The sequence below is a fragment of the Puma concolor genome, chromosome C2 (genome assembly GCF_028749965.1).
Source record: "Puma concolor isolate L17-30 chromosome C2, mPumCon1.1.hap2, whole genome shotgun sequence".
In the NCBI taxonomy this organism is placed as follows: domain Eukaryota; kingdom Metazoa; phylum Chordata; class Mammalia; order Carnivora; family Felidae; genus Puma; species Puma concolor.
In genome coordinates this window covers 34,139,745-34,145,788 of record NC_141675.1, presented here as the reverse complement: position 1 = coordinate 34,145,788, position 6,044 = coordinate 34,139,745, and positions in this window count along the sequence as shown.

Here is a 6,044-nt window from a genome sequence, read left to right as displayed (position 1 = left end):
GTTTATGCCAGGACCATACTGTTTTCATTACTATAGCTTTGTAATATAATATGAAATCAGGAAGCATGATACTTTCAGCTTTGTTCTTTTTCAAGATTATTTTGGCTATTCTGGTTTTTTGTGGTTCCAGACAAATTTTAGGAAGACACATGGCAGAAAGAGAGGTAGCTAGCTCTCTGTCCTGTTCTTTTTTTTTTTTTTTTAATTTTTTTTTTAACGTTTATTTATTTTTGAGACAGAGAGAGACAAAGCATGAACGGGGAAGGGGCAGAGAGAGAGGGAGACCCAGAATCTGAAACAGGCTCCAGGCTCCGAGCGGTCAGCACAGAGCCCGACGCGGGGTTCGAACTCACAGACCGTGAGATCATGACCTGAGCCGAAGTCGGACGCTTAACCGACTGAGCCACCCAGGCGCCCCTCTCTGTCCTGTTCTTAGGAGAGCACTAATTCCATTCATGAGGGCTTTGCCCTCATGACCTAATTACCTCCCAAAGGTCTCACCTCCAGATACCATCCCATTAGGATTAGGGTTACAACATATGAATTTTGAGGGGACACAAACGTTCAGTCCATAACACTATACAACAGTAATCAAGACAGTGAAGTACCAGCATAAGGACAGATAAATAAATCAGTGGGATCAACTGGAGAGTCCAGAAGGAAACTCACACTTACAACCAACTGATATTTGACAAACATGCAAAACAACCCAATGGGGTAAAGCAAAGCCTTTTCACTAAATGGTACTTGCATCCATATGGGAGGAAAGGAAACAAACTTGACCCTTACTTCACATCCCACCCAAACAGTAACTTGAAGCAAACCCATTCATGGGCACACCCATTCATGAGGCATGTAGCAACAAGAGAACAAAGTATTGATACATGCAATAGCTCAGAAGATTCTCCAGGGGATTATGCTGAGTGAAGAAAAGCCAATCCCAAAATGCTGCATGCTATGTGGTATGATCTATACATCATTTTCTAACATGTGGCAAAATTTTAGAAATGAAGGACAGAACAGCGGTTGCCAGAAGTTAGGGGCTGAGGGGGAGAGAGATGGAGGAGGGAGATGGGTGTGGCTATAAAGGGCAACATAAAGCATCCTTGTGTTCAGGATCCTGACTGTGGTGGTGGATACATGAACCTACACAGATGATAAAATTTTATAGACACACACACACACACACACACACACACACACACACACACACACACACACAGAAGTGGAACCAAAACTAGGGAAATCTGACTAAGAGGGGTGGATTGTAACAATGTCGATATCCTGGCTGTGATATTATACTACAGGTTTGCAAAATGTTACCATTGGGGAAACTGGGCAAAATGTACAAAGGATTTCATACTATTTTTGCAAGTGCATGATTCTGCAGTTATCTCAATAAAAGCTTCAGTTAAAAATAAATTTGAGATGGATTATAGGCCTATATGTAAAATTTTAATAATTCCTTTCATTAGAACTTTTTTATAATTCCCAGGAGAAAATAAGGGACTGTCTTCATGACCTGGGAGTGGGCAGATTCCTTAGGAAAAGATTTTTTAAACAAGGCAAAGAAAACAATAAATATAGAATTATAACTGATAAGTCAAATTTCACCAAATTAAAAACATGTCTGGTCATTAAAGTCATCACGGTAACTTCAAGCTGGGAGATGGGGGACGGAGTCTGGGGGAGTCCACATCTGATACTTCACCATTTGGGCTCAGAAGCAGCGCTCATCACCTCCACCCTGGCTGAGAAAAACTAATCAAATGGCTCCATCTGGCTGCCAGGAATGGCGATGGCCACTGTGATCCTTGGCTGGGAAGCCACCTCCCAGCGATGGCCCCACACTGAGGAGAGAGGATGGCAGCTCAACAACAGCAACAGTAATGGCTTTATACTGTCAAGAAAACTTAGGAGGCATTGTCTGTCTCCACAACATCCCTGAAAGTTGAGTACTCTACTTCCCATCTTAAAGTCTAGGAAACTGAACCTGAGGAAGTTGAAATAACTTCCCCACACTCACACAGCTAGCAGCTGGTAGGTCCAAGGACCCAACCTAAGTCTGTTAGACTTTTTTTAAAGTAGGCTTCACTCCCAGCATGTAGCCCAACCCAGGGCTTGAACTCACAACCCTGAGATCTAGAGTCAGATGCTTAAGCAACTGAGCCACTTAGACATCCCACAAGTCTATTAGATTTTAATGCTCCTAGCTGCTTTCCTCAGAGCCAGTCACACTAGAGACATGTTGTCATTTATGGCAAAAGAAACCATAATATCTGGAAGCAGAGAGGTGTGACTATGTCTATGCTTTTATCATCTAACGTGAAAAACTGGAAGCTACCTGGGGAGATACATGCATTGGTTTGTGATTTTCTCTTAAAGTAAGTTCATTCTTGTTTTACACAGTCACAACACAATCCTCAGTGTTTTAATAAAGAAAATGCTCCTGGTATCCAAATTGGATCACAGAAGGGTTTCCCTTGAGCAAACCATCATCTTGTGGCAATGAACATAACCGGTAGGAGTAAGAATAATTTTTGTTTGTTTTTTCTTTCTTTCAGATGCCAAAACACAGCAGTAACCTTTAAGGTTAGAAGCTTTTGCATTAAACAGAGCAACACAAACAAAGTGCCTTCCTTAGGGCAGGACTTTTGGGCAAAGCAATCAAATCTTTGATGGATATCATAAAATACATAAAAGATGGAAATTTAATTAAATCAAGATGTAAAAAGCTGGGGTGATCCATTTGGGGAAAAACTGAGGTGGCCATATATTGTCCAAACTGTACACTTTATTTTGAAAGTGAAAAGGGTTGATATTAATAATTGCACAGGACAGCAGGCATAACGTCGGAGTATAAAGACATGTTGCCCTAAATTTGTCCTGCGGTTTAACTTGGCAAAGATGTGACTACATTTTATAATAGAGACCAACCAGTAGTGAGACATCTAACCCTTTCAAAAAGAACAAAAAGTATCTTTCAATGTGCTGGCAGGAATTTGGCATCTGATTTGAATTTTATTTTGGAAATGAAGTTCTAAGGGAGATTTCAAACCATTCAAGAGCTTCAATAACCACCACTCTGTGGCAACACACATTACTTGCATTTAGTAGACCCAATTTGTAATGCTGTGTCTTACAGACACCCCTGTATGGATGTACCATAGTCTGTTTATCCATTCACCTATTGAAGGACATCTTGGTTGTTTCCAACTTGAGGTGGTTGTGAATAAAGCTGCTATGAACATTACATGCAGGCTTTTGTGCACACCTAAGTTTTCCAATCAATTGGATAAACATGTAGGAGCATCATTGCTAGATCATATAGTAAGACTATATTTAGCTTTGTAAAAAAACCGCCAAACTGTCTTCCAAAGTGGCCGTATCCTATTTTGCATTCCCACCAGCCACAAATGAGAGTGTCTATTGCTCTGTTACTCTTCGCCAACTTTTGTGAACGATTATTGTTAGTTTTTTGGGTTTTAGCCATTCTAATACGTGTGCAGAAATGTCTCATTATTGCTTTAATTTGTAATTCCCTAGTGACAAATGTGGATGAGTATTTTGTTTTCATTTGTTTACTTTTCATCTGTATATCTTATTTGGTGAGGTATCTGTTTACATGTTTTGCCCATTTTTTAATTGGGTTGATCGTTTTCTTATTATTGAGCTTTGTGTGTTTTGGATAACAGTCCTTTATCAGATATGTTTTGCAAATATTTTCTCCCAGTTTCTGGCATTTCTATTTAATTCTCTTAACAATTTTTTGCAGAGCACATGTTTAAATTTTTTTATTTAAAAAAAATTTAGGGGTGTCTGGGTGGCTCAGTCGGTTGAGCATCTGACTCTTGATTTTGGCTCAGGTCATGATCTCACGATTTTGTGGGTTTGAGCCCCACATTGGGCTCGGCGCTGACAGCCCAGAACCTGCTTGGATTCGCTCTTTCTCTCTTTATCTCTCTCTCTCTCTTTCTCTCCCTTCCCCACTTGTGTGTAAAAGATTTTTTTTTTAATTTGAGTATAGTTGATGAGAAGTCGCTAATTTTAATGAAGACTAACTTACAAATTTTTTCTTTCATGGATCATGCCTTTGGTGTCATGTCTAAAAATTCAAATCCAAGATCACCTAGATTTTTTCCTATGTTTTCTTCTAGAAGTTTTATAGTTTTGTATTTTACATTTGTCTATGATTCTTTTTGAGTTAATTTTGTGAAAAATGTAAGATCTGTGTCCAGATCCAATTATTCCAGCACCATTTTTTGAAAAGATCATCCTTTCTCCATTGACTTTCCTTTGCCCCTTTGTCAAAGATCAGTTGACCACATTTATATAGATCTGTTTCTGGACTCTATTGTGTTCCATTGATCTATGTATCTATTCTCTAATACCATGCTGTCTTGCTTATTGCATCTTTATAGTAAGTCTTGAAGTTCAGTAGCATCAGTTCTCCAACTTTGTTACTCTTCAGTATTATGTGTCGGCTATTCTGGGTCTCTTTACCTTTTTTAATGTTTATTTATTTTTTGAGAGAGAGAGGGAGAGAGAGCACACATGTGAGTCTTTGGGGAGGGGCAGAGAGAGAGAGGGAGTTAGAGAATCCTAAGCAGGTTCTGTACTGTCAGTATGGAGCCCCATGTGAGGCTTGAAGCCACAAACTGAGATCATGACCTGAGCTGAAATCAAGAGTAGGACACTTTACCAACTGAGCCACCCAGGTACCCCTCCTTACCTTTTTATGCAAACTCTAGAATAAACTGGCTGATATCCACAAAATAGCTTGCTAGGATTTTCATTGGAATTGTGCTTAATCTACACATCACATTGGGAGTAATTGAGATCTTAAGAATAGTGATTTTTTTCTATCCACAGACATGGAGTAGCTCTCAATTTACTTAAATCCTTTTGATTTCTTTCATCAGCTGGTATTGATTTCTAGTTTAATTCCACTGTGGTCTAAGAATAGACTCTGTATGAATTCTATTCTCTTAAATTTGTTAAGGTATGTTTTATGACCTGGAAAGGGGTCCATCTTGGTGAATATTCCATGTGAACTTGAGAAGAACCTGTATTCTGCTGTTGTTGGATGAAGTATTCTATAAATGTAAGATTAAGTTGATTGACATTGTTGTTCAGTTTAACTATATCCTTGCTGGATTTGCCTGCTGGAGTTAGTTATTACTAAAAAATGGTGTTGAAGTCATTGGTTATGATGGTAAGTTCGTGTATTTTTTTCTATACAGTTGTATACATTTTTGTTTCATATACTTTGATGATCTACTGTTAGGTACATACACATTAAATATTATTATGCCTTCCTAGGGAAGTGACACCTTTAACATTATGTTTTGTCCTCTCTTTATTCCTGATAAACTTCCTTGTTCTGAAGTCTGCTTTGCTTGAAATTAAGATAGCTACTCCAGCTTTCTTTTGGTTAGTGTTAAGATGGCACAGCTTTCTCCACTCCTTTATTTTTGACTTATCTGTGTCTTTATATTTAAAGTGAATTTCTTATAGACAACACACACTTGGGTGTTGCTTTTTTCTTTTTTTTAAGTTTGTTTATTTTTGAGAGACAGAGAGAGAGAGAGAGAGAGAGAGAGGGAGCAGGGGAGGGGAGGAGAGAGTCCCAAGCAGGCTCCCCACCCTCAGCACAGAGCCCCGCAAGGTGACGGACTCACCAACTCACCAATCCTGAGACTGTGACCTGAGTGGAAGTCTGGAGTCAGAAGCTGAACTGACTGAGCCACCCAGGCGCCCCTGGGCCTTGCTGTTTTATCCATTGACAATTTCTGTCTTTTAATTGGTGTAGACGACTCACACCTTGTTTGTAACTGTTTTCCATTTGTTCCACTTGACTTTCATGCATGATTTTGCATTTGTAATTTTGTATTCTTTGTTAAAGGGAATCCCTTCAGATTCCTCAAAACCTGGAGCCACCGCTGCCTGGCATGCATTACGTACCAACAGAAAAGCTGCACACCAGCTCTGGTTGGGCAGGACGGATGCAGGGCTTGGCGACTCAACCGTAAAGTACAGGCGTG